Here is a 25,175-nt window from a genome sequence, read left to right as displayed (position 1 = left end):
GGTCACATGTTATCCGAGCGGTATGTTTTGCATCCCATGTTGCATCGTCGAAGAGCATCATCCAAACTCGAATCAATGACCTTCATGTAATTGACCGGGTCATCGTCCTCTACTCTCTTCCCAACCCCAAACTTCACTTCCTTATCCCCAAACTTCAAAGTAAGTGTCCCGTCATTCATGTCTACCACTGCTTGTGCAGTGGCTAGAAATGGCCTCCCTAGTATCAGGGGGACTTCGGTGTCCTCTTCCATATCTAGTATGACAAAGTCGGCCGGGTAGACGAAATTCTCGACTTTGACCAATAGATTTTCAGCGACACCTTGCGGGAATTTGACAGATCTGTCGGCAAGTTGTATACTCATTTTGGTAGGGCTTGTTTTTCCTAGGCCGAGTCGGTTGAACATTGATGTAGGCATGAGGTTAATGCTAGCCCCAAGGTCGGCTAGTGCATTACGAACGTGGGATTCCCCGATCGAGCAAGGAATCGTGAAGCTTCCAGGATCAATCTTCTTTTGTGGGAGTTTGTTGAGTAGAAGGGCGGAGCATTCTTCGCCTAAATTAACTAATTGCAATGATTCAATTTTCCTTTTATGAGTGAGGAAGTCCCTCATGAATTTTGAGTATTTAGGCATTTGATTTAGGACTTCGATAAATGGAATATTAACATGCAATTGTTTTAGTAAATTTTCGAATTTTGAGAATTGCTCATTGGTCTTTTGGCGAATTAACCTACCGGGGTATGGAACCGGAGGAGCCTTGGTAGGCTCTTGAATTGGAGGAGATGCCTTCTCTTGTTGGGGGTGTTGTGCTTCCCTCAGTTGGCGGTGGTGGAGCCTCATCGGACCACGGTACGATTTCTCAATGTTATGAGATGGACTTGTGCTTTTGGGTTTGTTTCGGTATTACTTGGTAACGCGCCTTGTAGTCTCTTGGAGAAATTTTGAGCTAATTGATTTATTTGTTTTTCAATGTTTTGTATACTAGCTTGTTGATTTCTAAAATTCGATTCCAATTGTTGAAATCGATCCAAGTTTTTCTTTTCAGTATCGGAGATGAGGCGAGATACAGTATCTTCAAGCCTTTCTCGTCCACCTTGTTGTTGAGAGAAATTTTGTGACTCATTTCTTGGTTGTTGAAAGTGTGTTCGTCGGTTTAGGTTTTGTTGGTTACTACTATTGCCGGGTTCTCTCCAACCAAGGTTAGGGTGGTTACGCCATCCTTGGTTGTAGGTACCCGTTGGAGGACTCGACGACCTAGGTCTATTATCAATGTAGTTTACCGACTCCGGTTTACCGAGACTGTTTTTGTCATTTCTAACTTTTTTAGTTTTGAAGAGAGGGCCTCGATTTGGGCTTGTAAAGAAGTGCTTTCATCAACCTTATGGGCGCCAGGGGCAATAGATTTATTGCCTCGTGGAGTGTGCCACTGAAAATTGGTTTGAGCAATTTCCTCAATTTGATTGTATATTTCATGTGGGCGGCGATTACCTAAAAGTCCCCCGGAGCTAGAGTCAAGTGTTTGTCTTGTGTGTGGCAACAACCCATTATAGAAAGTGGATACTCGTTGCTATACTGCGAGACCGTGATGAGGACACTTTCGCAATAGCTCCTTGAACCTTTCCCAAGTTTCATATAAGGATTCCCCATCCTCTTGTGAATATGTATTAATTTCAGTCATTAATTTAGCCGTTTTAGCGGAAGGGAAGTACTTATATAGAAACTATTGGGCTAGTTCATCCCAGGTGTTTACCGAGCCAACTGGGAGGGCATTGAGCCAAGCCTTTGCTCGGTCCTTTAGTGAAAATGGAAACATTCAAAGGCGGATTGCGGCGTTTGATGCACCATTGATCCGAAAGGTATCACATATTTCTAAGAAATTAGTAATATGTAGATGGGGATCCTCGTCCGCAAGCCCATGGAAGGTTGTGGAGTTTTGAAGCATTTGTATCAAATGTGGCCGAAGTTTGTAGGATCGTTCTCGGACCTGTTTGAGTCTTTCAGAGAAGTTCGTATCCGAATTAAGAGGCGGAAACTAATAATTCGGTGCTATTGAAGCTGTATTCACTTTAAACTTGCTGTATTATTGATCTTCAACTCGATTACAAGATTCGACAGCACTTCGGCAGCATACCGGAACAAACACCATCAACTATGTGTTTTAGGATCGCTCCTACGGACCTATTTATAGACATTCTGGTCCGCTTATACGTACATGTACGTATAAGCGGTCCTACAATGTGACACAAAAGCGATCCAACTACATACCCTATAAGCGATCCTGACCAAAACTGACATATAAGCGGTCCTAGGACATGTATACATAAGCGAACCTATACAAATCACTATTTCTAGGATTCCGTGCCATTTCCGATCTGTTCAGCTTCAAGACTCGATGGAAGACGTAGTCAGCAGACGTAAGTGCACCAACAGACTCCCCCTCGGATGTGGACGGAGTCTTCATAGAGTCTTCGCACATGTCAAACTACAATCTTCATCAGTCGACAATCTGCCTCTGAAATATCTGACGTTTCAAGAATCCTCGTTCTCTATCTTCATCATCAACAAACTCTTCTCTCTTGAATGTTGACTCGGTGTCTTCAGACTCCCCCTCTCAAACAGCTGGGATCGTAGTCAAGAATTCAAACTTTCACTGGTTCTAAGATCGTTAACAGGCTCCCATCAGGTTTCAGATCGATACCTGGCTTCATTCTCTTCTCAGGATCAATATCTGGCTCAAGTCCTGCACAATCTCTACCAAACCATAAGTTTCTACAAAGATTAAAATTTTTGACAATTTAGAAACTATGTTGAATCACAACAATAATGATTTTGCATTCAAGAATTTATTACTGGTTCTTATCAAAACAACCTTACCATCTACACACACACACTCCCCAAACCAGTTCTTCAAGTTTAGCAATTTGAATTTCGAAAATCAGCATCTCAACACCAGTTGTCGAAACTCTTTTTGAGTTTTCAAAAATTTATGCTAAAACACACCAAAAATCTTTTTGAATTTTCTGAATGAAAGTAAATGCAGAAATGAAATATTTACAGACAATATTTTTGTGAGTTTGTGCAAGAGGATCATATCAGTTATGAAACATATCACAAACACCATTAAGCTTGATTACATATTCAGTTCTAAACAATTTACCTAGATTGTCAGTATGTTTGTCCATCTAAATTTTCACACAGACTTCAATTGATTCGAGATACAATATTAATGTTTTAGAGACTTAAACTTAATTGTGTATCACTCCACTTGAATATACTCCTGTATCCAGATCCCAAATATTCAGTCTTACAGGTGAGTATACCACAGATGATATCTGTAAAGGGGTAAATGCGAAACCGTGAGAGCTCAGGTCAGAACTTCTGTTCAGCAGAGAGATGACGACTCGACTTTTGGTGGGTCCCCTTTAGAGGATCTTTTTACAACAGCAATGACTATCAATTTTATTGTTTAATCAGATTGCCGAGGGCAAGCTTATGTTTCAAAGCTTTTAGCAGAAAGTATTATTTGGGGACTAGGTCAGTATTTCCATACAGCAGAAGTCCCGGAATAATACCCAAGATATCACTGAGCATAAAGACCTAGTATCTCAGAATACGGGACCTTTCAAACAAGATTTCGGGGGTTACCCATATATCCAAGAATAGTTACCCACGAATTAAGCAAGTTTGATTTAGGTTTATATCTCGTTTCAATTTACTAAATGTGCGAAAATCTACTGACACATCCGCAGTAAGATTGTTTATCACATTTTGGCTTTCCAATTCTTTAGCGTGCTGTGATAGTCCACTGATGTACTATCATTTCCTCTTTTATGCAACAAAAACTCATTTTTCAGTTTTATCATGTTTTTGGCTTTTTCAGATTTTCTATTTTCTGATGTTTTTGGATTTTCTAAAAATTCTTACTCCCCCTAAAATTCAAATACATTTAAAGAAAATTAAAAACAAACTATACAGAACATGACAATTGATATCCAAACACTTCAATTCTCCATCCGTTTTGCTTAAACAATCAGAACTCCCCCTCACAACAAACTATTTTCCCATAATGATTTCAAAACACTCAAGTTTGTTTTAATCAGAATGGTTTTTCCGGAAAATAAGTTTAGTTGTTTTTACCTTTTGTAAAAATGGGGCAAAATCATCACATTGTTTACCAATTTCATGAATGATAGTTAAGTCAAGTTCAATTTAATGACCTTGATTTAACCACTTGTAAGATTTACACCAATCACTACCATACAACCACTTGTAGGTTTAGCAATTAAGCTTATCAAACCTGTTTTTCAACCAATTACCATCTTTTGGTTGAATTCTCAAGGTGCCGATTCCTACTCCTCGCTTACAAACCTGGGAGTTCCGGCAAGTCCTGCAAAAACTTCACAAACAGATTTAAAAAGATGCCGATTCATGATCCACAATACCATCTTGGGATCTCCGGCAAGTCAGGATTTTATTCTTGAAAAAATATATCCACCCAAGCCTGACCTTCCTTGGGTGTAACCTCATTGTTTTCATCGTTCCTTTCAACCGACTTGTAAACCCATCCTTTGGAAGCATAAAAATCTTTAATGCTCTGGGCCTTACCACTGACCATTTTTCCAAAGATGCGTTTTACATTTCCGTTAAAAGTTTTTTCAACATCAATTTTCTTTTTGTCAGAATAAAACTGTTTTGAAATTTCAACTTTTCCGATTTTAGATTTGTAATTTTTAGCATTTAGTGGTGGAAAATTCACATCGTCTACTTTCGGAACTTTCTTTTCAATCTTTTTCTCAACACGTGGCTCCTCTGATTTTATGGAATCAGATTCATCACCAGACTTTTTACCTGAACCTTTTACAACCCATTTCTGATTTGTAGCATTGTCTATTCTTTTGGAAGCACTCTTTGAACATTCTCCTTTTTCATAAGTTGAATTCTCAAAACCTATGAACTTCCGGGTTGACAGTTCAGTCTTCTCAACAATTTTTTCTTTCATTTTTCTTGAGATTTCTTGTTTTGGTCGAAATGTCTTTGGACAATCTTTCGCAACATGACCTACAGCTTTACACTGAAAACAAGATCTCTTTTCAACCTTCTTTGGATCTTCCTTCTTCTTCATGTCCTCTTGCTTCTTAGCAAGGAATTCTTGATTTGTCTGATTTCTGAAAGATTTTTCTTTTTCAACTTCTGTTGTTTTTCCTGCAACAAACATTGTTTTTGGTTTATAAATTTTTTCATTTTTATAGTTTTTCTGTGGAACAAAACCAAGACCTTTCTTTTTGTAATTACGATTATGGTTTGGTTTCTTTTGGAAACTATAACCACAATTGTAACCCATTTTCTTGTTGATTCTCTGTTGATCTCTTGAAGTGTATTGTTTAGGTTTTCCATTAAGATTTGAATCTTTTATTTCAGAAATATTAATTTCTGTTATTTTGAAAACCTTCTGAATCATTTCAAGTCTGACACTTCTTATTGGAAAACTTTCATCTGAATATAATTTGTCAGAACCTTTCAAAGTATATGCCACTTTGACTGATTCATCATTCAAATTAGATTTCGAAAGTAAAAATTCTTTATCATAAACCCGTTTGTCCTTTTTGACTGTTGGCTTTGACACACTGGACCCAGACTTTGACTCGGGTTTTGACTTCGGTTTTGATTCCTCATTGTCATCTGTGTCTAACACCTGATCGACCATACTTTTTATCAACTTTGACTCATGATCAGTGTCTGATGACGTATATGTGACATCAATACTTTCTGGTAAGTTATCCGACGACCCAGACTCCCATTTCAAATTGATCGCTTTATTGACTCTTTCTGAATTTGGTTTTCGAGGTGAATATCCATTTTCGACCGGGGGTGGACATCTATTGTAGGATACACTCGGTTTCTTACCAGAAGCTTTCAACTTTTCTTCATCATTTGTCACACACTTTTCTTCATTCGATGTCTGCTCTTCTTTGAACGTCTTCAAATCTTTCACCACCGGATAAATCCTGTCAACCACAAAAGTAGAACATGAGTAACTATCTAATAATTTCTTAATTTTCTCAATTTCTATCTTTTGTGTTGCCAACTCAAGCTCGAGATCTGCACATTTCTTTATGTTAAAGTTTGCCGTATCAAGCTGTCTCAGATAAGCTATCTTCAAAGTAATCATAGCTTCAGCTTGTTCACCATCAGAATCTGTATATTTGTTGATTTCTCTGTTCATAGTATCATATGATTCTTTCAACTTGTGAATATTGTGCAGCAGCTCATTGTTCTGTTTAATCAGCGAATCACAGTTCATGCACTTTTCTTGGACCATGACCGGCTCAGCTTCAATCTTTACTTCAAATTCTGGAACTTCTTTGACATTTCTGCTCGGTTGTAAAAACTCAGCTCTTCTCATCTTTTCAGCTTTAGCTTCTTCCTTCAATCTCTCTTCCTCTTCTGCTTCTTCTCTGATCCTTCTTCGTTTTTCTTCAGCAGCTTCCATGACTTTTCTGCACCTTTCTGCACATTTCAAATCATAAGCATTAGCAAAGAAAGCATGAGAAGTGTTTTTAGACATTTCTTTGGCCATAAGATTTTGATCTGGACAAAAATCATCCCAAGTAAAACCTTCAGCCAACTTCTCATCATCTTGTTCAGCCAAACACACTTTGCTGTCTTTCGGAAGATACTTTTCCCAGGTAAAATTATCATATTTTCCCTGACTAACAACACATGCTCTTTTCGAATTATCCATCACATCTCTCCCATGAGCTGTTTGTGCCTGCTGCTGTGCTGGTGGTGTGATTTGATGATAAATGGCCTTCTTGTGATAGTCATTGTTTCCGAAAGGATTCTGGGCACCGGTAGCTTCACGATTTTTGCACTCCCGCTTGAAATGCCCTTTTTCCCTACAACGAAAACACGTAACTTTAGATTTATCAAAACCTAAAGCTGAAACGTTTGCATCACGAAAATCATCACGGCCAGTAATTTGTTTAAACTTTTCAGCACGACTCATCACACTTGCCATACACCATTTAATATCCATCAATTCCATTTCCTCATCATCGATTTGATCGTAATCCTCTTTCGTGAGCATTGGATTTCCGATCTTTCCTGCAACAAAACAACTATAAGACTCTAAAATCATCCCTAATAAAGACATTTGATTTTTAGCAATCTCTTCAGTGTAGTCTTCATCATTTTCAAGGCTTAATACAATGTTACACTGAAGTTTTCTACCATTCTTTGTTACAGAGATGTTAGGATCGAAAGATGAAAATCTTTTGTTGTTGCTTGATCCTTGAGATGCCTTCTTCTCAGGAGAATCTTTAACACTGTAAGCAGTTTCGATCTTAGGAGAAAACTTTGTTGAATCAGTAACACCATGCTTGTAGTACAGACTGATATCCTGCTCTCCATCACAGTTTTTCATCCTAGCGATCTTTCTCTGCTCCATCTCTTGAGCTTCCAGATGCTTTATGAAGTCTCCTAGCTTCATCTTTTTATATTCTGCTTTGTTGGACTTCAGCATCATCAAAAATGTTCCCCATGTTTCATATGGAAGCGCATCTGCAAGTTTTTCAATTAACTCATCAGTATCTTTCTTAATACCTAACTTTGTCATATTTCTCACCAAGTTACAATATCTATCAATAATTTGCTTGGTGTTTTCATTTTTCAATCCCCGAAACAAATCAAATTCTTTCTTCATGAGAGACATTTTGTTCTTTAACATATCATCACTTCCCGTAAACTTTGCTTCCAATTCTGTCCACATTGAATATGCAGTTCCGTCATGTTGAAGCAGTATCAAGATATCTTCTTTTATCGCTTGCTGAAGTAAACTCACCATCAATTTATCATCGCGATATTTCTTTTTATCTGCTGTACTCATCTCTCTAAGTGTTAGCGGAGTACCATTCACAACATCGTTCTTTGTGGGTTTAACATATGGTTCTTCGGTGTGTTCCCACGCATCGAGATGATAGGCTTCGACCCAATTGCCAAAACGTTCAGACCACACGTTATAATCGTCAATATCCATGAGTTTCGGTGGTTTCTGAGACGTTCCGGTTTCGTTCTCAATCAAAGCACTCTGAGTAATCGAGGCCGGGGTAGCAAAAGCGTTATAAAATTCAGTATCCATCGTTTACAAATTGTTCACAAATTCACAACAATTTCCTAACTTTAACAAACTTGTTCAAATAAGTGAACTGTTCCAAAAGTGAACCAAATAGTGTCTTAAAAAGCGGACCAGAGGAAATGTCCAGATAAGCGACCAAACAAATAACCTTTCGAGCGAACTGCCTTTCGAGCGAACCAATGAACTGACTAAAGAGCGAACCGAATGAGCGAACCCAAACAATGTCCGTTCGAGCGGACCAGAAATTGTCACTAAAAGCGATCCAAGCTGAATTTTTCGAGCGAACCTAACCCAAAAATGTTCCTTGGAGCGAACCAGACGTGTATTTTGGAGCGGTTCTGATTGATGACGTCACTTTTTGTGCGAGTACGTAAAAGCGAACCTCCTAAAAAACAGCTTTCTAGGTCGATTTTTGATCTGAAAACTTCAAGGGTTTGTTAGTTCATGATTCCGAGCGTACTGTGCAATTTTGAGCTTGTTTTACCGTGAAAAATTTTGAAAAAACTGAAGAAAATGTAGAAAATCAGAAGAAATGCAGCTAAAATGGTAAGAACTCCTCCTCCTGAGCTCTGATACCATTTGTAGGATCGTTCTCGGACCTGTTTGAGTCGTTCAGAGAAGTTCGTATCCGAATTAAGAGGCGGAAACTAATAATTCGGTGCTATTGAAGTTGTATTCACTTTAAACTTGCTGTATTATTGATCTTCAACTCGATTACAAGATTCGACAGCACTTCGGCAGCATACCGGAACAAACACCATCAACTATGTGTTTTAGGATCGCTCCTACGGACCTATTTATAGACATTCTGGTCTGCTTATACGTACATGTACGTATAAGCGGTCCTACAATGTGACACAAAAGCGATCCAACTACATACCCTATAAGCGATCCTGACCAAAACTGACATATAAGCGGTCCTAGGACATGTATACATAAGCGAACCTATACAAATCACTATTTCTAGGATTCCGTGCCATTTCCGATCTGTTCAGCTTCAAGACTCGATGGAAGACGTAGTCAGCAAACGTAAGTGCACCAACAAAGTTCGAAGTTGTTAGCTTCGACATTCGGTGCATTGATAGCGGCACCGAGATTTCCTACGGTGGGACGTACGTAATCCATGAGGGTACGTTGATCCGCCATGGGAAGTGGGTACCCCGAGACTTTCTCCTGGTTTTTAGCTTTGAGTCTTTTTTTGAGAAAGCGTTCAGGTTCTTCTAGAGGTTCTTTTATGTCTCTACTAGAACTGGAGCTCATACACTATGTAGAATGTTCAAATGTGGTGCCTGGGTTCCAAGTCCCGCAGTGGAAACGAAAAAGAATGTTGGTCAGAAGGTTCACCACGGCCCCGTGCTCATCGAACACGGCCCGTGATCAGAGATACAGTGATTGTTTTCCGGATCCCTGTTACTGGGGAATTGGACACGGACCCGTGTTGCACCGACACGGCCCCGTGCTCAACTCTCTGTAACTCGGAAAATAAAAACTGCCAGTAATAATGCTGGGCGCGGCCCGTGTCCGACCAGGCACGACCCGTGCTGAGCCCTGCAGAATCTAAAAAACCAAGAAAATCCTATAAGAACATAAAAATAAAAAAAAAATTGATTAGGCCGCTGATTCCTAACTTTCTTAAAATCCTTGTGTCCCCGGCAACGGCGCCAAAAACTTGATGCGTGTCATTCCAGCAAACTGGTGAATGACATTTTCGACCGTATAAAGCTTCGAAAGGAGCCATGTTGATGCTGGAGTGATAACTATTGTTGTAGGAGAATTAAATCAACGGTAGATACGAATCCCAACTACATCTAAAATCGATCACACAAGCTCTAAACATATCCTCCAGTGTCTGGATTGTTCTTTCAGATAGACCATCCCCTTGAGGATGATACACTTTACTCAAATTAAGTTGGGTTCCCATTGCAAATTGCATGGTTCTGCAAAAATGAGACGAGAATCGAGCATCTCTGTCAGATATAATGTTCAAAGGAACACCATGTCGGGATACAATCTCATCCACATAGATTTTAGCAAGTTTGTCAGCAGATAGAGCCTCACGGATCGGCAAGAAATGTGCTGACTTTGTAAGATGAACAACGACTACACAAATGGCATCATGACCTTTCTTAGTGTGTGGAAACTTTGTATTGAGATCCATAGCAATGTTTTCCCATTTCCAAACTGGTATCTCTGGTTGCTCCAATAATCCAGAGGGATATTGATGTCCAGCCTTAATCTTAAGATAAGTAAGGCATTTGGATACGTATAAGGCAATGTCTTTCTTCATACCCGGCCACCAGTACTGTGTTTGAAGATCCTTATACATTTTGTCTGCACCATGATGAATAGAATAACGAGACTTATGAGCTTCATCCATTAGCAAGGTGCGGAGATTGTCTTGACTTGGGACCCATAAGCGATCCATGAAATAATATAACCCATTGTCCTTTAGTTCAAGATCAGGCTTAATATTATATGGTAATTCCTTACCCATCAAGTCTTGTGTAACATAAGTATGTTGAGCCTGAGAAATGCGGGTTTGAATATCAGATCGAACTTGAACATAGTGAAGCTTGACACGTTCCCTACGACTTAATGCGTCAGCCACGACATTCGCCTTACCAGGATGGTAGCGAATTTCGCAATCGTAGTCGTTTAGAAGTTCAACCCAACGTCGTTGCCTCATATTAAGTTCTTTCTAATTGAAAATATGCTGGAGACTTTTGTGGCCAATGAAAACAACACATTTAGTACCGCACAGGTAGTGTCTCCAGATTTTGAGAGCAAAAACTACTGCACCTAACTCAAGATCATGAGTCGTGTAGTTTTTCTCGTGTATCTTCAACTGTCTCGATGCATAGGCTATGACTTTGTTTCTTTGCATGAGAACGCAGCCAAGGCCTAAGTTGGATGCATCACAAAATACAACAAAATCGTCGTTACCCTCAGGTAAATAGAAGATAGGTGCATCACAGAGTTTCTGTTTTAAGGTCTGAAAGGCTTCTTCCTGTTTAGATCCCCACTCGAAAGGTTTATTCTTCTGAGTTAAAGCAGTGAGAGGAACCGCAATCTTGGAGAAGTTTTCAATAAAACGGCGGTAATAACCCGCGAGACCAAGAAATGAACGAACCTCAGTAGGGGTAGTAGGTGTATCCCAATCCTTAATCGCACTGATTTTGGCGGGATCTACATGAATACCTTGTTCGTTGACGATGTGTCCCAAAAAATGAACTTCCTTAAGCCAAAATTCAAACTTGGAGAATTTGGCGAAAAGTTGTTCTTTCTTTAGGAGTTCCATAGTAAGACGGAGATGTTGTTCCTGATCGGCTCGTGTCTTGGAATAGATCAAAATGTCATCAATGAAAACAATGATGAACTTGTCCAAGTAAGGCTTACAAACCCTATTCATCTAGTCCATGAAAACAGCAGGAGCATTAGTTAAACCGGAGGGCATAACAGTAAATTCATAGTGACCATATCTTGTGCGGAAAGCAGTCTTGGGAATATCTTCCTCGAGTGCACGAAGCTGATGATACCCAGAACGCAGATCAATCTTTGAAAAACAAGTAGCACCCTGTAACTGATCAAAGAAATCATCAATGCGAGGTAGGGGATATCGCTTCTTGATTGTGAGTTTGTTGAGCTCATGATAATCGATACACATCCTTAAAGATCCATCTTTCTTCTTCACAAATAAAACGGGAGCACCCCACGGTGAAAAGCTAGGATAACTCTCGCATCTCAGACGGTTCAAGACGGTACGAAGATTTAGCAATAGGATTCGCACCAGGTACAAGATCAATACGGAACTCAACTTGGCGTGCTGGGGGTAAACCAGGTAACTCTTCAGGAAATACTTCAGGATAATCATGAATAACAGGGATATCTTGAATAGTCTTACTTTTGCCTTTCTCCTCTATGGCTCTACAACATGTGCCAAGAAGGCCACATAGTTCTTTCATAGGTATTTGTGAGCTTGAGTCCACGTCATGAGTTTAAGATTACTAGCAGGTTTCTCATCACAAACCTCTAAGATTTCACTAGTCGAAAGCGGTATATGGATAATCTTCTCAAAACAAACTACCTCTGCGTGGTACTTGGCTAACCAATCCATTCCCACTATAACATCGAAGCTCCCAAGTTGCATCGACATGAGGTTAACAGGAAAAAGATGGTTATTAAGGTTCAACTGGCAATTTCGAAGAACAGAATCGAGTACAATGGGTTCACCACTAGCTACTTCTACTATCAAGGGCTTTCCTAATTTTGTTCTAGTTTTGGAAAGCAACGGCTCAAAAGACAATGACACAAAACTCTTATCGGCACCCGAATCAAAAAGAACAGAAGCAAGCTGATTGTTAACCAAGAACATACTGTTCACCACATCGTTGTCTGCACGCGCCTCATTAGCATTCATGTTGAAGACTTATCCACGAGACTGTGCCTGATTTGCATTAGCCAACCTCGGGCATTGATTTTTGTAGTGGATCAGATCCCCACAATTGTAGCAAGAACCAGGCGGGTAGTGAGGTTGTGCAGCTTGCGCTGGTTGTTGAGCAGGTTACTGAGCAGGGTTTTGTGCGGCTTGATTAGGAGCAAATTGACATGTGTTGGCGATATGACCAGATTTTCCATAATTGGTACAAAAATGGCACTGAACCCGCGGTTGATGGTGACTGTTACTTCTGTTGCACAACGGTACATTACCAGCGTACTGTTTCTTGGTAGGTGGTTATGCGTGCTGATTGGGAGCAGCTTGGTTTGCCTGTGCTGTAACAGCGAAATTCTTGGAAGCCTTGCGCTTCCTAGACCTCCTTGAAGACTCGGCTTTCTTACCCTTCTGTTTCTCACTCTTGTCAGACGGTTTCTTGTCACCTTTTTTGTGGAGTTTACCTTTCCTGATTTGGGACTCAATCAAGGTTGCAGCTAACTCAATGGCCTGACGAACAGCGGTAGGGTTGCTACCAATAACGATATCTTGCAAAGGGTCAGGTAGACCATCGACATACCTTTCAATGGCTTTATCTAGCGGGGTAACCATTGTGGGGCATAGTAAACTCAACTCCTCATATCTTCGGTCTAAGCACGGTGTTCACCACTGTCTTGTTTTAAATTATCAAACTCTCTTTCTAAAGCCCTAAGTTCATGATGAGGACAGAACTCCCTCATCATTAGAGCCCTAAGCTCCTCCCAGGTCTAACCCAAAGCAACATCAGCACCACGATCTCTCATTACTCTATTCCACCAAGTAAGAGCCCTCTTTTGAAATACACTCAAAGCAAACTCGACTTTACGATTATCAGGACACTGAACAGGTGAAAAGTACTCTCAATACTCTCAAACCACTGTAGGAGCCCAGTTGCTCCTTCAGAACCACTAAACTTAAGTGGTTTAGCCGAATTGAATTATTTAAAGTTGCACGGAGCAGGTGCATTAATGTTATTGTTGGCTTGGTTAATTTGAGCGATGAGATTTGGGAGAGCAGCAGCCATTTGCTGCGCTACGGTAGCCGCTAGTTCGGCGTTAGGTTGTTGTGCGTCTCGTCGAGGAGGCATTCTAAAAGAGGAAAACATGAGAGAAAACGAGTGAGATGATAAGATGAAAAATGAGATGCCATTGGATAAAATGAGATGTTACAAATATCAACAAAAAGTAAGGATGGTGGTCATTCGTTCTTTACCAAAGAACAAACAAACGACACACAAGGACTAATCAAAGTAAATGGGTCATAATAATGTATCACGAAGACATGCTTTAGCCTATAAGTGGATACTCACCCCAAGAGTTCCCAGGTAAGAGTGATTAGTCCGATTATGTGGATTTGTACAAACACTCTATCCTAGATAGAAAACTCGAGATACATGCATCCACCCTTCTAGATTGCACGTGTTCACATTATTTAGACCCAAACTTTGACGAGATTTTGAAAACTTGGATGACACAAGGACAAAATGAAATCATCCAAGAATGGATGATTGATTTCGAAATCGTTTTGGAAATTTGTGTTCTTGTTTTGGTAATCACCTAAAGATAGGTGACGTGTATGTTTTAAGATCTAAACACAAGTTAACTTGTGTTAGGGTCCTAGAAAGGTTATAGCCTAGGTCAAAGCATTACTAATAACCTAATTCCCTAAAACCATGGGCTCTGATACCAACTCGGGGAGTGGAGCGACGGAATTATTGTTTCACAACCATGGCATTTAAAGTTTAGTTTTATTTGAATTAAAGTGATTACATTGTCTTAAAAACATAGAAAACATAGCATAAGTTAATCAGTTAATGCATCCTTTAAGTCACTAAGGCCCGAGTCCGCCTAAGTGTATCACGATCCTTATCATGCATTAGCTCCTGAAAACACATGTGAAAATAGGTACGTCAACATAAAAATGCTTGTGAGATACATAGGTTTTGTTGATAAAGGATTCATGACTCGCAGTTACAAGAAGTGTTTAACAAAAAGTAGCCTGAACCTTATAGAAATATGTTCTTTTATAAATCATACGAAAATCGATAAGAAATCAGATGATATAAAAGAATAATGCATAGTTGAATAAATAACCAAGTAAAAATGAGTTTGTATACAATATGTCATTTGTAAACAATGTCTTGTGAAAATATGTTGTTTGTATAAAATGTGTCATGTTTATGTCTTTGCCGAAGTGGTTTAGATAACGCTACGATATGTAATATCATAAAAGCACATATATAGGAAGTACCAGCGGCATATCCACCATGCTTTTATCATATTACACACGTCTCATTATATAAATCACATACCAAATAACCACCAAAATGTCTTGTTTAAACTAATGTCAAACGTTCATTTATAAAAATGTTTAATATCTTAATGTCATGTGTAAATCATGTATTGTATAGCAAATGTCAAGTAACAACAATGTCTTGTATCGTGAATAAAAAGTATTTACTCAAACCACATGTATATGTCAATGTATAATCAAATGTCATCTTAAACCAAATGTTATGTACAAAACAGTATATTTGAATAAACCATAGTTTAAATCAAAAGTTGTGTTTTGCAAAATCAATGCTTTATGGATACAAACATTTATGTAGTAATGTTTATCGCATACATTTAAGCCTTGAGACTGTCGGACAAACCCTTAACAAGTTAAAGGTTTATCAATTAGGTATATCGGATTCTGTCATTCCTTACATCCAAACAAACCTAGGATTCCAGGAACAGGAGTCGTCAATTCCTATGGTACCACTACATACTACCGAGCGGCGTGATCAATGTTAATGAACATATTTTAGTCCCGTTAAACATACCAAATGTCATACCAAATGTGCTAGCATGCTCAGTCAACATACATAGCAAAGCATAATTTAAATCATGTACTATATGTGTACTATGCGAACATAGCAAGCATATGTCATAAAAGAATGAAAAACACGAAAGTAACAAGTAGGCACATGTGTTTCATCCCAAAATATTTAGGTTACATATGCTTAAAATGAAATTATGCTCAAAAAGGGCATTTTGGTCATTTTCCTAAGGCATATAAACTACCTATCATACAACTAACCAAACGAAGTGACCATAAGGTATAACCTTGGAAGGTTATTCCCTATACAACTATGGTCACAAAATACGTTTGGTCGGATCCTAGCGATGGACCAAACGGGCCGGGTTTGAAAGTCTAAGCGGTTGTTTAGACCGCTTAACTTACGACCCTAATTAAGAACTAAACCAAAAGTGACAAGTTAAACATGTTAAAACATGTTTAACTAAGTTAGAAAACTGATTTGATATCAAAACAAAGTGTTTTAATACTTGGAAATAGTTTCGACGCAAAATGCACATAAATACGCATTTTGAGCGACACTTTGACTCGTCACTACGCCTAATTAACGTGGTAATCAGTAGGTAGAGTCACAAGGAACTATAACCATCGTGATTACGCTCACGTTGCAAAGTTCAGACGAACTTTGTGTTGACTAAAACATGGTCAAAGCAAAAAGTCAAACACCGTTTGACTTTCATGCTTGAAATGCATAACCAAGCATGAAAGAAACTTACAAAGGGTCCAAGCTTGGAATAAGAACAAAGAAAACTGATGTTTGAAGCCTTCAACCAAGAGGGACAGCTTCAAGAGAGCATATTGTGAAGAATGAAGATGATGAGCAAAGAAAATGACAAAAACCCAAGGTTATTTATAGAATTCTTGAATCAATAGGATCATTACATGTGTTTGAGACTATATCTTGGCCTTACACTTGTTAAACAATGCTTGGGCAGCTTGGGGAACACTTAAACTAGCTCTTGGTACTCAAAAACTAGGGTTAAAAACTGATTGAGCAGGCTGTTTGCTGAAAACTGGTTTTCTGCACAGAGGTGCCTCAGGCGACACGCGAAAGAGGACAGAGATCCTGGCGCGACACGCCTGGCTTGTTTTTCGATGCGTTTAACCTTCATTAACCCCATTTCAAGGCTCTACAAGTATGTTAAAAGCATAGGGAACATGAAATATGCTTGAAAACATCTCGGATGTCGGTTCGTTTGGTCGTACGGTCACGTTATTCGGTTAATTACGACGAAAACTCGAACGGACGCGAAAACGTTCCAAATTGCGCGACGAATGGTATTTTTGCATTCCAATCACTAAAATAAAATATTTTAATGATTACAAATTTTTTTGGATGTCCGGATATGTTCAGAACGTAAGATATGCGCGTAAATGCAAACTTATGCACTTTTTGACGCTTTTAATCCCTGTTGATCAAATAAGTTTATTTTCTCACACCGAACCCCTCAATGCTTATTTCTAAGCTATCTAAAGGATATTTATGGTTTGTTTAACTTATGATCATGTTCCGGAGTGTACGTTAGTATACAAATGGGTAGACTTTCGCAGTTTGTTGCAAATAGTCCCTATAGTCGAATAAACTTGTTTTTGCCATACCAAACCCTTCAAAACTTATTAAAATATATTTTACATAACTTAGAAATAAGTTTTGAAGGGTTTGGTATGGCAAAAACAAGTTTATTCGACTATAGGGACTATTTGCGACAAACTGCGAAAGTCTACCCATTCGTATAGTAACGTACACTCTGGAACATGATCATAAGTTAAACATACCATAAATATCCTTTACATAGCTTAGAAATAAGCTTTGAGGGGTTCGGAGTGAGAAAATAAACTTATTTGATCAACAGGGATTAAAAGCGTCAAAAAGTGCATAAGTTTGCATTTACACGCATATCTTACGTTCTGAACATATCCGGACATCCAAAAAATTTTGCAATCATTAAAATATTTTATTTTAGTGATTGGAATGCAAAAATACCATTGGTCGTGCAATTTGGATCGTTTTCGCGTCCGTTCGAGTTTTCGTCGTAATTAACCGAATAACGTGACCGTACGACCAAACGAACCGACATCCGAGATGTTTTCAAGCATATTTCATGTTCCCCATGATTTAACATACTTGTAGAGCCTTGAAATGGGGTTAACGGAGGTTAAACGCATCGAAACAAAAGTTTGGAGCATGCAAGGACAAAACTGCCAAAAACTGAAAGTTCTGGCTGACCAGCCAGGCGTGTCGCGCCAGGATCTCTGTCCTCTTTCGCGTGTCGCCTGAGGCACCTCTGTGCAGAAAAGCAGTTTTCAGCAAACAGCCTGCTCAATCAGTTTTTAATCCTAGTTTTTGAATACCATGAGCTGGTTTAAGTGTTCCCCAAGCTGCCCAAGCATTGTTTAACAAGTGTAAGGCCAAGATATAGTCTCAAACACATGTAATGATCCTATTGATTCAAGAATTCTATAAATAGCCTTGGGTTTTTGCCATTTTCTTTGCTCATCATCTTCATTCTTCACAATATGCTCTCTTGAAGCTGTCCCTCTTGGTTGAAGGCTTCATACATCAGTTTTCTTTGTTCTTATTCCAAGCTTGGACCCTTTGTAAGTTTCTTTCATGCTTGGTTATGCATTTCAAGCATGAAAGTCAAACGGTGTTTGACTTTTTGCTTTGACCATGTTTTAGTCAACACAAAGTTCGCCTGAACTTTGCAACGTGAGCGTAATCACGACGGTTATAGTCCCTTGTGACTCAACCTACTGATTACCACGTTGATTAGGCGTAGTGACGAGTCAAAGTTTCGGTCAAAATGCGTATTTATGTGCATTTTGCGTCGAAACTATTTCCGGGTATGAAAACACTTTCTTTTGATATCAAATAAGTTTTCTAACTTAGTTAAACATGTTTTAACATGTTTAACTCGTCACTTTTGGTTTAGTTCTTAATTAGGGTCGTAAGTTAAGCGGTCTAAACAACCGCTTAGACTTTCGAACCTGACCCGTTTGGTCGATCATTAGGATCCGACCAAACATATTTTGTGACCATAGTTGTATAGGGAATTACCTTCCAAGGTTATACCTTATGGTCACTTCGTTTAGTTAGTTGTATGATAGGTAGTTTATATGCCTTAGGAAAATGACCAAAATGCCCATTTTGAGCATAATTTCATTTTAAGCACATGTAACCTAAATTTTGACATCTAAACTGATTATGCAATGTTTTTAAGCATGTTAAGGCATATAATACTTGTCATAGGGATAGTTAGACTGTCCGAACGCGTTTTGCGCGAACGACACTTTAAATTAGCGTAAACTACCTTAACGAGTCGTAACGACTCATAAGCACTTAGGATAGGTTTTGATTTAGAATGTAGGCTTTGTTAAACCATATTATATGAGTTCCAACACTCATTTGGTTTACAAGACCTCATTCTATTCGATCTTCCAATTTAGGTCCGGTTTGTTAACATTGTTACTTATATTAGGTGCCGATTGATTTCCGTCATCCTTCGAGCGTTACATAGTTGTTATTTCAAGACTATTAAGCATTATCAAGTGAGTACATAGTCCTCTCTTTTACCGTTTTCAAATATTTTGGGATGAAACACATGTGCCTACTTGTTACTTTCGTGTTTTTCATTCTTTTATGACATATGCTTGCTATGTTCGCATATAGTACATGATTTAAATTATGCTTTGCTATGTATGTTGACTGAGCATGCTAGCACATTGATTTCATAAACATTTTTGTTACATATGTTTACTCAGCATATGGACACATTGATTTACATTACATTTCTGCTATGTATGTTTACTGAGCATGCTAGCACATTGATTTACATGACATTTCTGCTTCGTATGTTTACTTAGCATACTTAGTACATTGTTTTCACATAACATGCTTACATTTGGTATGACATTTGGTATGTTTAACGGGACTAAAATATGTTCATTAACATTGATCACGCCGCTCGGTAGTATGTAGTGGTACCATAGGAATTGACGACTCCTGTTCCTGGAATCCTAGGTTTGTTTGGATGTAAGGAATGACAGAATCCGATATACCTAATTGATAAACCTTTAACTTGTTAAGGGTTTGTCCGACAGTCGTAGGGCTTAAATGTATGCGATAAACATTACTACATAAATGTTTGTATCCATAAAGCATTGATTTTGCAAAACACAACTTTTGATTTAAACTATGGTTTATTCAAATATACTATTTTGTACATAACATTTGGTTTAACATGACATTTGATTATACATTGACATATACATGTGGTTTGAGTAAATAATTTTTATTCACCATACAAGACATTTTTGTTACTTGACATTTGCTATACAATACATGATTTACACATGACATTAAGACATTAAACATTTTTATAAATGAACGTTTGACATTAGTTTAAACAAGACATTTTGGTGGTTATTTGGTATGTCATTTATATAATGAGACGTGTGTAATATGATAAAAGCATGGTGGATACGCCGCTGGTACTTCCTATATATGTGCTTTTATGATATTACATATCGTAGCGTTATCTAAACCACTTTGGCAAAGACATAAACATGACACATTTTATACAAACAACATATTTTCACAAGACATTGTTTACAAATGACATATAGTATACAAACTCATTTTTACCTGGTTATTTATTCAACTATGCATTATTCTTTTATATCATCTGATTTCTTATCGATTTTTGTATGATTTATAAAAGAAAATATTTCTATAAGGTTCAGACTACTTTTTGTTAAACACTTCTTGTAACTGCGAGTCATGAATCCTTTATCAACAAAACCTATGTATCTCACAGGCATTTTTATGTTGACGTACCTATTTTCACATGTGTTTTCAGGAGCTAATGCATGATAAGGATTGGTTAGCCAAGTACCACGCAGAGGTAGTTTGTTTTGAGAAGATTATCCGTATACCGCTTTCGACTGGTGAAATCTTAGAGGTTTGTGGCGAGAAACCTGCTAGTAATCTTAAACGTATGACGTGTACTCAAGCTCACAAATACCTACGAAAGAACTATGTGGCCTTCTTGGCACGTGTTGTAGAGCCATAGAGGAGAAAGGCAAAAGTAAGACTATTCAAGATATCCCTGTTGTTCATGATTATCCTGAAGTATTTCCTGAAGAGTTACCTGGTTTACCCCCAGCACGCCAAGTTGAGTTCCGTATTGATCTTGTACCTGGTGCGAATCCTATTGCTAAATCTTCGTACCGTCTTGCACCGTCTGAGATGCGAGAGTTATCTAAACAGCTTCAGGAGCTTTCTGACAAAGGTTTCATTCATCCTAGCTTTTCACCGTGGGTGCTCCCGTTTAATTTGTGAAGAAGAAAGATGGATCTTTAAGGATGTGTATCGATTATCATGAGCTCAACAAACTCACAATCAAGAAGCGATATCCCCTACCTCGCATTGATGATCTCTTTGATCAGTTACAGGGTGCTACTTGTTTTTCAAAGATTGATCTGTGTTCTGGGTATCATCAGCTTCGTGTACTCGAGGAAGATATTCCCAAGACTGCATTCCGCACAAGATATACTATGAATTTACTGTTATGCCCTTCGGTTTAACTAATGCTCCTGCTGTTTTCATGGACTTGATGAATAGGGTTTGTAAGCCTTATTTGGACAAGTTCATCATTGTTTTCATTGATGACATTTTGATCTATTCCAAGACACGAGCCGATCATGAACAACATCTCCGTTTTACAATGGAACTCCTAAAGAAAGAACAACTTTTCGCCAAATTCTCCAAGTGTGAATTTTGGCTTAAGGAAGTTCATTTTTTGGGACACATCATCAACGAACAAGGTATTCATGTAGATCCCACCAAAATCAGTGCGATTAAGGATTGGGATACACCTACTACTCCTACTGAGGTCCGTTCATTTCTTGGTCTCGCGGGTTATTACCGCCGTTTTATTGAAAACTTCTCCAAGATTGCGGTTTCTCTCACTGCTTTAACTCAGAAGAATAAACCTTTTGAGTGGGGATCTAAATAGGAAGAAGCCTTTCAGACCTTAAAACAGAAACTCTGTGATGCACCTATCTTCTATTTACCTGAGGGTAACAACGATTTTGTTGTATATTGTGATGCATCCAACTTAGGCCTTGGTTGCGTTCTCATGCAAAGAAACAAAGTCATAGCCTATGCATCGAGACAGTTGAAGATACATGAGAAAAACTACACGACTCATGATCTTGAGTTAGGTGAAGTAGTTTTTGCTCTCAAAATCTGGAGACACTACCTGTGCGGTACTAAATGTGTTGTTTCCATTGACCACAAAAGTCTCCAGCATATTTTCAATTAGAAAGAACTTAATATGAGGCAACGACGTTGGGTTGAACTTCTAAACGACTACGATTGCGAAATTCGGTACCATCCTGGTAAGGCGAATGTCGTGGCTGACGCATTAAGTCGTAGGGAACGTGTCAAGCTTCACTATATTCAAGTTCGATCTGATATTCAAACCTGCATTTCTCAGGCTCAACATACTTGTGTTACACAAGACTTGATGGGTAAGGAATTACCATATCATATTAAGCCTGATCTTGAACTGAAGGACAATGGGTTATATTATTTCATGGATCGCTTGTGGGTCCCAAGTCAAGACAATCTCCGCACCTTGCTAATGGATGAAGCTCATAAGTCTCGTAATTCTATTCATCCTGGTGCAGACAAAATGTATAAGGATCTTCGAACACAGTACTGGTGGCCTGGTACGAAGAAAGACATTGCCTTATACGTATCCAAATGCTTTACTTATCTTAAGGTTAAGGCTGAACATCAACATCCCTCTGGATTATTGGAGCAACCAGAGATACCAGTTTGGAAATGGGAAAACATTGCTATGGATCTCATTACCAAGTTGCCACGCACTAAGAAAGGTCATGATGCCATTTGTGTAGTCGTTGATCATCTTACAAAGTCAGCACATTTCTTGCCGATCCGTGAGGATCTATCTGCTGACAAACTTCCTAAAATCTATGTGGATGAGATTGTATCCCGACATGGTGTTCCTTTGAACATTATATCTGACAGAGATGCTCGATTCTCGTCACATTTTTGGAGAATCATGCAATTTGAAATAGGAACCCAACTTAATTTGAGCAAAGGGTATCATCCTCAAACGGATGGTCTATCTGAAAGAACAATCCAGACACTGGAGGATATGTTTAGAGCTTGTGTGATCGATTTTGGTGGTAGTTGGGACTCGTATCTACCGTTGATTGAATTCTCCTACAACAATAGTTATCACTCCAGCATCAACATGGCTCCTTTCGAAGCTTTATACGGTCAAAAATGTCGTTCACCAGTCTGCTGGAATGACACGCATCAAGTTTTTGGCGCCGTGAGAGGGCATCAACAAGACCAGCAGGTATTTGATGCTCCTAATTCATGCACACGTTTTAGTTCAATCTTTCAAACTTGTTTGCATACATGTTTGACTAATTACACACCCAATTTCATGCATGGAAGTTAGTGAATATATTCTTATTCACATACGGGCAAGCTCGATGACTGTGGAGTACGCTTCGATTGGACCGGAGCACTACGAATTTGACGAACCATTGCTTTTCTACAAAATTCTTATTGCGTTAACACCTTCAATGTGAAGCTTCCAACAACCGGTAGCGTCACTCTATTTCTACTTATACTGCTTGTGTGCAACCAAATACACCCTTATCATCGGATTTAATATTTTACTAGTGATTCTAAAACAATTATGTGGAACAGATTGATGATAGTCACGTCTTGGTATGTTCTTCGCGTCTTATCTTGTTGTGGCAAAATGGATATCATAGTTCTTGTCTAACCCTGTTGTACGCTAATTCTCGCTTGTCTAAATCACTCTCTACGAACATTAATTGAGGAGTAACGGGCCATACTTAAGTTTATCATGTGTAGGAGCACAAAATAAAATTTCTACTTCCGTGAGGTATGCCGAGGTCAACACCTTTTTCCGTGTGAAAGCACCATGCTTATGTATAGCTTCATCGACCTCTTTGTTTAGTACCTGTGCCTCGTTAACCGAAAGCTGGTCATCTATTACAACCAACTACAACCAAAATATCATGATCAGTATCACCCGGAAACCTCCCTTCCTTCTGTATGAACGTGTCAAGACGCTAACATTTCGAGATAAAGGAGCATAATGCCTCGCTTGAGTTTTCATCCGGTCTGTTGATAAATATATCTAAAACACTTGTTTTAAGAAATTTATATTTCTTTCTTGAATCCTTACGTACGATGTCATCACCACTGTTATTTGGTAGCGGTAACAACACCATTTCTGATCCTCGGTAGAGATACCACATAACCATGAATCTCCCTAACCCTCGCTTTGGATTACTTTCACCATGGTTACGTTGAGTATGTTCTCGGTAGTGTTCCCAGCACACGTGATCCTAGAATTTGAGTAATTTTGGCCTTTAACAAACTACCTTAACACAATTCTAGTTCGGTTTATTCCGTCGACCCTTCTTTTATGACGTATGACATTCGTGTCCATTCGGGCACCCCAAAATATACATTAGATACACTTGCTTCGTGAAGTGTTGACTACTTATTATTCAGATCACTCCATGATAACAAATTACTACCTTTTTCAGGTCACTCAAATCCGAACATGTAAAGCTCACCTAAACTATATTTTGTGCAACAACCCCCCCCCCCCCCATACATGCTAAATAAATCAGTCAGCGTCATATTCGATGTATGACACACTAGTGTTCCAACTCTTGTGAGCATCTTCGGTGCTTAACACAACTTGTTACAACATTCTTTATTATGGAGCTCCCATTTACTCAACTTACATTTCTACCTAAGACCAAGTACTAATTGACATGTATCCGTATTTTTTTCCTTTTTAGCCTAACATAATCTCCATTCGAAATCCCTATGCAAGGATTCATTTCGATACATCACGACCTCTTCAAGCCATAGTGGCTTCACCTACTAAAATTCTTATCACTCATGACAATAGCTATACTTGGTTACTAAGCGGTGTGTTATTCCATCTTATTTGTGAAAAGGAAATTGGAGCACCAAACTTCAATACCATGATACCATCTTGAATTTGCGTCATCTCTTTACTCTCGTGTATACCTACATTGTAAGCGACTTCCTATAGTTCTTGATAGTCATACTTATGTGCACCTACTCTTACTGAAATTGATTTGTTGCTTCAACAATTGACTATTCTATACCTAGGTATAATCCCTGGTAACTTGTTCGGGTGAACAATTGAATCCCATTTGTCATCAACGGTCATTTCAATCATGTAGTCGGATTTTATCTTGTCTCATTGTACTGTCACAAGCCTTCACGCTCTCTCTAGCAATGAACTTGCAACTAGCGTTTTAAAATATCATAATATAAATTTTCGGGACGAAAATTCTTTCAACAAGGGGATGATGTGACACCCGACATTTTCAGGTTAACACCGTTAACACAAACTCTGTTATCTGAAACATTCATTTATGCATTACACTTGATCAAGGTTAATTAAGTGTGTCGGTTATTACAAAAAAAAAATCGCAAAACGGTAATTCGGAAATTACGAAATCACACATGTGTTTATACACGAACGTCGATAAACAATCTGCACATATTCCTGAATAATTAAATAATTATAAATTTGGAGAATTTATATGTTATGTGACTCTATATGCTATGCGACTTACATGTGATTTAGTG

At 38.6% G+C, this 25,175-nt stretch overlaps 1 non-coding gene across 1 annotated transcript; it reads left to right on the top strand.

Annotated features, from left to right (window-relative positions):
• The first annotated feature begins 1,576 nt into the window (after window positions 1–1,576).
• On the top strand, window positions 1,577–1,683 carry LOC118483416. The gene has a single exon (XR_004870704.1). It is a non-coding gene; the product is annotated as a small nucleolar RNA R71 (small nucleolar RNA).
• The last annotated feature ends 23,492 nt before the right edge of the window (window positions 1,684–25,175 follow it).

Source organism: Helianthus annuus, chromosome 10 (genome assembly GCF_002127325.2).
Source record: "Helianthus annuus cultivar XRQ/B chromosome 10, HanXRQr2.0-SUNRISE, whole genome shotgun sequence".
Taxonomy (NCBI): Eukaryota; Viridiplantae; Streptophyta; class Magnoliopsida; order Asterales; family Asteraceae; genus Helianthus; species Helianthus annuus.
This window is presented reverse-complemented; position numbering and strand designations above follow the sequence as displayed.